This window comes from Arvicanthis niloticus, chromosome X (assembly GCF_011762505.2).
Source record: "Arvicanthis niloticus isolate mArvNil1 chromosome X, mArvNil1.pat.X, whole genome shotgun sequence".
NCBI lineage: Eukaryota > Metazoa > Chordata > Mammalia > Rodentia > Muridae > Arvicanthis > Arvicanthis niloticus.
Window position 1 is genome coordinate 83779279 of NC_047679.1, and position 10632 is coordinate 83789910.

Below are 10632 nucleotides of genomic sequence, written 5' to 3' on the forward strand. Positions count from 1 at the left end.
TAAGCTGGTGGAAGCTATTAAGACCAATTACAATGGCAGATAGGACGAAATATTCACCACCACTGATGAGGCAACGTCCTGGGTCCTAAGTCTGTCGCTCACATTGCCAAGCTGAAACTTCTGTTGGCCCAGTGACTTATTGTAATGAGTGACCCAGACCTTCACCCTTGTGGAGACTGAGCGCCTACCACGGAAATCTTTCACAGACTGTCAAAGATATATTTGTAATATGATTTATTGTTCAAAATAGAATATAAACAGATTTCATATTAGCATGTATTTATATAATATAATGACGACAGTACATACACAAAAAGAGATGCAGCTGAGGTCTCTTGCTGCAGCAACACGAGTGGGAGCACCTAGAGCGTGAGCTCGGAACAAGAATCGCAAGTTGTAAGAAAATGGCAGACAAGCCAGACATGGGGGAAATCGCCAGCTTCGATAAGGCCAAGCTGAAGAAAACCGAGATGCAGGAGAACTCCTGCCGAGCCACAGAGCCACAAGCTGCACTGTGAACCCACCCACCCTCTCCGCGCCGATTCCACCGGTCTACGGATCTCTGAAGGGGACCCTCCCCAGTAATCGGACTGCCAAATTTCACCGGTTTGCCCTGGAATATTGTAGAAAATTCTTTGTATGATTGATGAAAAATAAAATACACCTCATGGCATGGTTAAAAAAGAAAGAAAGAAAAAGAGATGCAGCTGACTGGAGATTATGAATTTTTCTACAATAAACATGTAATCAAAGCGAAAAAGACTATGTTTTCTGAACTAACTAGGCAGTTTATTTTATGTAAGCATTTGTTTTCTGAATTCAGTAATCCCCTAATGGTAATTAATTCAAACACATTATCTGATTAAGCCTAATAAGGTCTGAAAATTTTATGGAATTGAAAAAAATGAGGAAAGGGACAAGAAGAAAATAAATGTTTCCTTTAATATATGAACGAGGCCCCATCATTCTACCTCTCTAAGCTGAATGAGAAATCAGCCTAGAAGTCTTACTCAGGTTTCTGTTAGATGGGAGCAGATTTTGGCCCTGGTACCATAATAAGTGTGAACCATCTTTCTCTGTTTGAACAGTGTGCAATGTTCTTCATTTACAGGCAAGAGAGACTGATTTTGAGGAAGTGAAGGGTACTGAGTCCACTCCCATGGAGAGCATACTCTCCACCACCTCAATGACTAAGCTTCCTGTGGTGAGGATTTCCTCTAGGAGTGAGGAAATTCTAAATATGATTTTCACAAGGACCTTCTCCCGGCCAGTTTTCTAAAAAATTTATTATTTATTTATTATTTTTCTTTTCTAAAAAATTTATTCACTCTTTCTGTGTGTGTGTGTATGTATGTCGAAGGACAACCTCTGGAAGTCAATTATTTCCTTCCATCATGTGAGTCTTGGGGAATGAACCCCCATCATCAAGCTTGGCAACAAGTGCTTTTATCTATTGAACCATATTGCTGACCCACAATTTTAAATTTTTTTTCCTTTTTATCATTTACCTTTGTAAACCCTGTGATGTTATCATTTAATAAATATTTTATTTCAATTGATTTATAGATTGATTAATTGACTGGGTTCAAGAGATGGCTCAGCAGTTAAGAGCACTGGCTGCTTTACAAGAGGATTCAGGTTTGTGTTCCATCACCTACATGGCAACTTACAACCTTCTGTAACTCTAGCCTTGGTGTTCCAATAGCCTCTTCTGGCTTCTGCAGGCATATAGCTATTCATGCAGGCGAAACACCCATACCTATACATTTTAAAAAGAACTTCAAAAGTAAAAAAAAAAAAAAAAACCACATTAAAGTATAGCCTAATTTTTCTTAATTTTATTTTTAACCAATATATAAAAAGTACCGGTTTTGTTTGTTTTGTTGAGACAGAATTTTTCTGTGTAGCCTTGCCTGTCCTGAAACTCACCCTGTAGCCCAGACTGGCTTCAGACTCACATATATGCATCTGCCTTTGCCTCCTGAGTGCTGGGATTAAAGACGTGCACCACTGCCACCTCGAAAAAAGGAGTTGAACATAGTTTTGTGATACCTATGATTTTTCTTTTTTTACAATTTTTAAAATTATATAATTAGTGCCGCGAAGAGACACCATGACCAAGGCAACTCTTATAGGGACAAAATTTAATAAGGAGTGGCTTATAGGTTCAGAGGTTCAGTCTGTTATCGTCAAGCATGGCAGCATCCAGGCAGGCATGGTGCAGGAGGAGCTGAGCGTTCTACATCTTCATCTGAAGGCTGCTAGCAGAATACTGGCTTCCAGGCAGCTAGGGTGAGGGTCTTAAAGCCCACACCCACACCTACTCTAACAAGACCACACCCACATTAACAGGGCCACCCCTCCTGATAGTGCTACTCCCTGGGCTGAGCATATACAAACCATCACAACAAGGAACAGCACACCAAACCATTAAGGAACAACATCTGAGAGGAGGTAGTGGAAAGACTATAAGAGCCAGAAGTCCAATAAGATTTTGTCTCCTACAAATGACAGGGAAACTATACCCAAGAATACCTCAACAATATAGCTTCCTAAACAAGATCTGAATAATAACAATACCAATAGACATACTAACCTAAAAGGGGACAATAACACGAGAATTATCTTTTAATTGCCTCCCCCCCACTAACCACGTGATTCATGATATCACAGTTTGTGGTGTCCATTTTACTTTTGTCAAATGTGTTCCAGGACTCCTTAAAACCAAGCTTTTTGGGATGGCCTCTCTAGCAGAAGCAGTAGGCTTGGCATACAGCTTCCCCAGAGCTCTCTCATTTTCATCAATACTGCAGGCAAGGAACCCTGGAAACACAGATTCCTAGGCAAGGCTCACTGCTTAGCGTTTATATTAGGCTCCACTTAGAAATGGAGCAGGGACCAAAAATTATACAAAACCCAGCTCTGGTCTTGGCTGGGGTGGGGAAAAGCCTCTACTTGTGACTTTATATTCTGCTCAGTTGTTTGCAGGAGTGTTTTTGTAAGGCTTTGCAAAATGCCTTCTTGGTTTCTGGCCCTGCTTAGGATAATAAAAGGCCCTTCTCATTGGTGTTCCTCTTCTCTATAAAGAATTGACTGAATGTGATTCAGACATCTTGAGGTGACATATATAGCAGTGCAGTTAGTTACCCTTGGAGGCTAGTCTATAAAGGCAATAGAGCCATAATAGCTACTCTCAGGCTGGCAAAATATGACAGACACTTGTCTTCCTCAGAGAGCTGAGCTTAGAGACATCTCAGTGGCTCTCATTGTCAGGAGAAGAGGGATCCAGCGTGTAGCCTTTGAGAACTGTAGTAATTTGATTGTAAACTTTTCTGTTTCACTCATTTGTGTGTGTGTGTGTGTGTGTGTGTGTGTGTGTGTGTGTGTGTGTGATGTGTGTGTGTGGTCAGAGGACAACTTACAGGAACTGTTTCTCTTCTTCCACCATGTGGGTCCTAGGGATGGAACTCAGGTTGTCAGGCTTGGCATCAAATGCCTTTCTCTTTACTCACTGGGACATCTCACTGGCTCTGCCCTCAAGCAACTGTAAAGGTTCTCCTTATTAATATTAATGACAGTTCTTTAAATTGATATTTGTAAGCACTCTTGGCATCAATTTCCCCATAAACAAACAAAGATGTTGTGGGGACAGCTCCCTAATTAACATCTGTGAGACTTTCCCTTGCTGCCCTGGCTGTCTGAGCAAAAAGGACCTGCCAGTCAAATCAGCCAGCTGGCTTTCAACAGCTGTCTTTGGATATTCCATGGGTGCCTTGAGAAAATCATGCAAGCATATTTAGCCAAGACTATTTGTACCAGACTTCTGGCTAGGACAAGCCCCAATCAGTGATGTCTACTTGGCCCTGCAAGAATTTTCACCTTGGCTGGGGAGAAAAACTTGCCCTGGTTGCCTCACAAACGGGTGAGGTGCTGTGACAGGTGCAAGGAAACAGCACAGTAGCTGGGTGTGGCAGTGTATACTTTACATGCCAGCACTTGGGAGGCAGAGACAGGAGGAGTACCAGGTCAGCCAGGAACAAAATTGCACTAGATAAAAATCCATTTTTCAAAAGGCTGTAATTAGTGGAAGAATAATGCTCTAATTGGCCCGAACTATGCCTTGAAGTTTGGTATCTAGAGGCAAGGCTGTAATAAATCTAAAAGACACTATGCTAATTGCTTCAATTCCCTCCCTTTTCAGGCTACAGGGACAGGCTGCTCAGTCTCATATAGTGAGCAGGAGGGGAGATGTTCTGTTTCCTCTGGTTTATTAGGAAGACAATTTTAAAAAAAGGCTAATTTAGTTTAGTTGGCAGTGGTTCACTAGGTAGCTCATGATCTTGCCTCATTCTTCCTAGGTTTATGCCACAAAGACTAACTTAAATATAACATAATATAGTATTATCGATTCTCTGGGAGTTTTGCACATGTCTTAACCATGTTCATCCATAGTACTTCTAGATCCAATCTTGTCCCCTGTTGATCAACCCTGTGTCCTTTAATAAATGCCCTCCAGACAAACTTGTACTGTCCAAAATATGTTTATTTCTGTGATCCTGCAGTGGACATGGTTGAGCCACTAGGAGCCACAGTCTCAGAGAAAACTAACCCGTCCCTTCCCATCAGGTAACAACTACCATGTGCTCAACAGTTAGGGGTGGTGTTGTGTGCCCAACTCCCCTCTATTTAGTGGGATTTTGTCTGGCCTGGGTTTGCAAAGGTTTTCTACATGCTGTCATAAGCACTGTTAATTTTTATGCACAGCTGCCTTGATATATGCCAAAGATGTTTAGTTTCCTATAGCTACTCTCTGCCTCTGGCCCCTACAATCTTTCTGCCCCATCACTGACCTTGGGTGGGGCACTGGTATATTTTCCCCACTTATGGCTGAGCATTCTACAGTCTCTTATTCTCTGCATCTTGGCCAGTTGTGGGTCTCTGTGATAATTACCATCCACTGCAAATAAAAGCTTCTCAGATTATCGCTAAGAAATGCACTAATCTACGAACAGATATTGTTTTAGGCATGTTAACTCCAAGGATTGAGGGGATTGTTTAGTGGGTAAGAGTGCTGGCTATGCATGTATGAGTTTGAATACCTAGCAACCACACAAAAGTCTAGGATAACCATAAATTCCTGTAACCCTAGCGCTGTAGGGTGGAGACATGTGGATTTCTTCAGCTTGTAGCCAGTCAGTTTAGACAAAAGAGTGAGCTTCAGGTTTAGTGAGAGGCCAGTGTCTCAGGGGAATGAGGCAGAGACTGGTAGATAGAGCAGGATATTTGACATCCTATTCTGACTTCACACACACACACACACACACACACACACACACACACACCACAAACCACCACACACACACACACACACACACACCACATACCACCACACACACACACACACACACACACACACACCACATACCACCACACACACACACACACACACACACACACACACACACACCACACCACATACCACATACCACCACACACACCACGCACCACACACATACCACCACACACACCACGCACCACACACATACCACACGCACACACCACCACACATATTCTACATCACACACATACCACAATATCACACACACACACCACATACATACACCACACACACAACCACCACACATACATACACTACACACCACACACATACCACACACACACACACACCACCACCACCACACATACACCACACATATACCAAAATACCATACACACACCACATACATACACCACACACACAAACACCACACATACATACACTACACACCACACATACCACACACACACACACACACACACACACCACCACCACACATACACCACACATATACCAAAATACCATACACACACCACATACATAAAACACACACCACATACACAATACACATACCACACCCATACCACACATCACGCAGACATACCACAAAGACACCACACACAAAACCATCAGCACACACACACTATACACATCACACACACCATACCATGCACACAACCACCACCACACACACACCACAAACACATCCACCACATACCCAAACCACCCACCACCCCACTTCACCACACACACACCACATATACCATTCACATATACATAGACAGTCACACTATCATACACACATGCATAATGAAAATATAATTTTAGGTGACAGAGACAAGTTTTCTAAAAATATGAACCACCCTTTAACTAACCCATGTTGTTGTATCCTATTTGACCATATTTCCTGTTATTTTTCTTGAGACGGGAATCTCACAGGTTGGCCCCAAACTCATTGTGAAGTCCAGGATATCCTAAAACTCATATGTGGGGCTGTATTCTGCCCTGCTGCTGGGCATGGCCGCTAGGGAGGTGAGACCCTGAGGAGCTTTACTAAGCATCCCAATATGGCTGCTGGGTGGGTGCTGGGCTGAGATACTGCTCAGCGATGGGAAAACACAGTCTGAGATGTGGGAAGCCAAAGCTGGTATTCTGTGACCCCTGAACCTCCAGTCACTGCTAGAGTGCTGCACAGAGGAGACAGGAACGAAGGATTGGGGTCCATAGCCTGTGACAAGACCAGGGCCATTGGAGGACTGCTGGTTGAGGACAGCATCTAGGGGCAGCCTGGGCTGGGAGCTCTGGTCTAGCTCATCTGCGAAGGTAGCAGCAGGTAAAGACCTTCTTCATGCTCCGCATGACAGTGGTAGATGAAAGAGACAGTCCTTGGTTCCAAACTATTTGTTGGTTGTTCATCTTGGAAGATGGATGTGCACCTACTTTTCAGGGTGGGCCAGAGATTAATATCCTTTTTAGGGAGGAGGGTCTGGGAAGGAAAGCTTATTGGCTAAGTTCTCAGGACCTTTAGGAACCTCATTAGCATGGAGACCTCTGTTCTGTGCCTGTGTGACCACAAGTCATGCTTCTTTATGTGGGAAGTGTGGCGTATGTTCCAGGCCAGGATTCTGGCAGGGAGCAGGGAGCTGCCTACCATCTCAGGTGTGTACCTGAGGTTTTGGGAACTCAGACCTGCTCCACCTTACCAAGTTTCCTAGAAAGGTCCATTGTCCCCTACTCATGGTCCTCTTGGCCACCACATCCAAAAGGTGTTCATATTTTTTATCACATTGATTTACTTTCTGTCTCTGTGCATGTTTACACATCTTTGATGGCACACATATGGTACTCTTAGAACAACTTGTACAAGTCAGTCTTCTTCTTCAGTACTGTTGGCAGGTACTTTTTATCTTCTAGGCCATCTCACTGGGCCCCAAGAGTGTTTTTTTTTTTTTTTTAAATAAGTTTATTTTATGTGTATAGTTTTGACTGCATGTAAGTCTGTGTATCACATGCACACCTAGTGCCCAAGGAGGCCAGATGAGGGCATCCAATACCCTGGAACTGGAGTTACAGATGGTTGTGAGCCACCGTGTGGGTGCTGGCCAGTTCTTAACCTCCGAAGTAATAGCTACTCCAAGATTGTTACAATTACAGGCACTATGCACAGCACATATCCTATTCTTTAAAATAGGTTTCTTTTACTTTTGACATTATAATATAATTACAGCCCCTTCCCCTTTCCTCCCTCCAAACCTTGTATATACCCCTTTTTTTCTCTCTTTCAAATGTATAGCTTCTTTGTTCATTTATTGTTGTTGTATGCATATATGTATATAAGCATACATATATAGTTCTAAATATAAGCTTCTCAGTCTTATGTTACTTGCATACATGTCTTCAGACCTGGTGGTTTGGTATTGGATAACCACTTGGTATGTTCTTCCCTGGGGAGGACTATTTCTCTCACTCTTACCATTCCTTACTTGCCTGTAGTCCTTTTTGTAGGGTTGAGGCTTCTTAGTCTTTCCCCTGTTCACTTTGACATGTCTGTTGTCCTTGTTTCGTTTGTGGTGAGACGGTATGTGTGCAGCTTCTGAAATTCTTAGGAGACACAATCTCACAGCAAACTCCCTGTCACTCTGGCTCTGACAATCTTTCTGCTGCCATCTTCTGCCATGTCCCCTGACCTTAGGTACTGGAGTTGTTTTGTAGATGTAACTGTCCACTGGGACTGTCCACATTTTGATTGGTTGGGTTTTTCTGTAATTGTCTCCATCTACTGCAAAGAAAAGTTTCCTTGTTAAGGGGTGAGGACTACACTTCTGTGGGAATAAGGACAAACGTTTAGAGTGTAGTTAGGGATTGTGCTGGTTTGGTTGTAACTACTTTTCCAAGGTCCATGATGTCACTAGCCCTGGGTTTCCAGTATCAGGACTGGTTTCCCTCTTGTTAAGTGAGTCACATTTCCTGTTCTTTAAAACATTTAAACTGCATCCATGTCTTATTTTGTCTGCCTGCCTGCCTGCTTGTTCTTCCCTCTGTATGGGATTGTGCCTTGAAACATAGGTAGAGAGGTCAGAGGATAATGGGTAGGTCCGTTCTCCCCTTCTACCATGTGTGTCCTGAGGATTGAACTTTGATGGTTGGGTGGAAACACCTTTAGCTGTGGAGCCATATCTTTGCCCTTCATTATACATGTACATCACCATGCTTTACACATTTCTTATTCTTTTTAAAAAACTTTATTTATTTATTTACAGAGGAGAGAGAGAAAGAGGGAAGGGGAGGGGAGGGGAGGGGAGGGGAAAGGAGGGGGAGGAAGAGAGATATGAGATCATCCCATGGTTCACAGGAGAATGTCAGAGGACAGAGGTCTCTCCTTCCACTATGTGGGTGTCTTGAGGATGGAAGGTGGCTAGGGTTTATACCCAGCGAACCATCCTGTCATCCCACATTTACAATCCTCATTTCTGTTGCTATTTTTATACCCAAAGCAGTAGAGCACACTAGACAGGTGTGGGGGATCTAAATCAACTAAGACAGATTTTGAATGCCTATTTCTTATATGAATAGGAAAGTTTTATCAGCTTCTTTGAACCTCTGTGAAGTGGGAGGAAACAGTGGCTTCTATATTACAGACTTGTTCAGAAAGTTAATGCAAAGGCAAAACACTTGTTATAGGGCTCACATCAAGTATTTTATAATTAGAACAAGACTTATTATTTGGAGGCATTTGTCACCTTGATTAAATGCTTACTGCAGAGACTACTATCTTCCTACTGTTTCTGCATCTTAGATTATTAACTGAACATATATATTCTTGGAAAAGATACCTGTACCATGTACTGTTACTAGTTATATCCAGTTACTTGTGCTGGAAAAAAAAAAAAAAAAAAACAACAGGTTTTCTTGAGAAGCAGGAGGTAGTGTTTTGGCAAGGCTGAGAGCCAGGCTGCAGTTTGGGGCGGCTAGCTGCCAGACTCACCCTGAACTGATCAGGAGCTCCCTCTGCTGGACAACTAGGCTTCAAGCGTCCTCCTTGGTTTAAAGATTGAATGTTTTAACTTCCTTTGGAGAAATCAGCTGGAAGGTTACAACTAAAAGGAACAGCAGGCAGGCAAATATAATATACAGCTAGGAACAAATCCAAATATAAGACGTGTTCCAAGGGATCTTACGTTATCAAATACAGAGCTAAAAGGTTAAATACAGCCAGGATCTTTTGCAGAAGAGAGTGGTGGAATAAAGGAGCAGACAAATGTGATTAAGAATGCCCTGGACAAGGCTGATGTGTGTAGTGGCACAGCAAGCGCCTGGCAGAGAGAAATACTGGAGGAATCTTGGCTGACAGGGGTATGTCTCTAAAGAGAAATGTGGCATGGGAAATGGAAACCCTTGGTTTTAGTCTCGAAAAAAAAAAGCTGGTGTCCTGGTAGACAGTCACGCTTAGCTAGTAATACTGCTATGATAATTTTTGGCAGTATGCAGATGTTTCTGTTCATTACATCACACCACTCTTCTGCATGGATGAATACCCACAGTGTGTTTCTTATGGACCTAAGTCTTTCAAGTTAATTAAAGGACAGGTGTGTGATAAGTCAAATAATTAATATAGATGAAAGTTCACTCACAAAGGTTGTCTTTTTGTCGTGGTTGTTGATATTTGTCTTCCTATATTTTAAGGAATGTGGTTTTCATTGAGATTAAATTTGTCATTATGGAGTTGAAGTGTGTGATTTGGATTTGTCAGTTTGAAGTGGCATGTCACTTTAAAAAAGTGACTTTTCAGACTAACTTCCAACTCCTAAGTTGACTCATTTAAAACTTATTAAACCAGAAATGTGCAGATATCAGGTAGTCAGAGGATATAGTTGGTACAGGCTCCTTGATGAAAGACATACATGTGTCACCTTCCAGGAGGTGTGACTTAGAACATGTTACCTCTACCTTCAGTTGCAGGAAGAAAAAAAAATATTTTGTAATTACATCAGTAGTCAATTCTCTTAAAATAAATGGTGGGCACCAGATGTTTTAATTCTGTTTTTATGAGAGATTAAATTTTCTTTTTTGTAGATTGTTGTGGTTTGAATATGCTTGGCCCATAGGAACTGGCTCTGTTGGGAGGTGTGGCCTTGTTGCAGGAAGTATGTCACTGTGTAGGCGGGCTTTGAGGGCTTCTAGTGCTCAAGCTCCTCCCAGTAAGGAAGAGAGCCTCCTCCTGGCTGCTTACAGAAGACCGTCTCCTTCTGGCTGCATTCAGATAAAGATGTAGAACTTTCAGCTCTGCCTACACC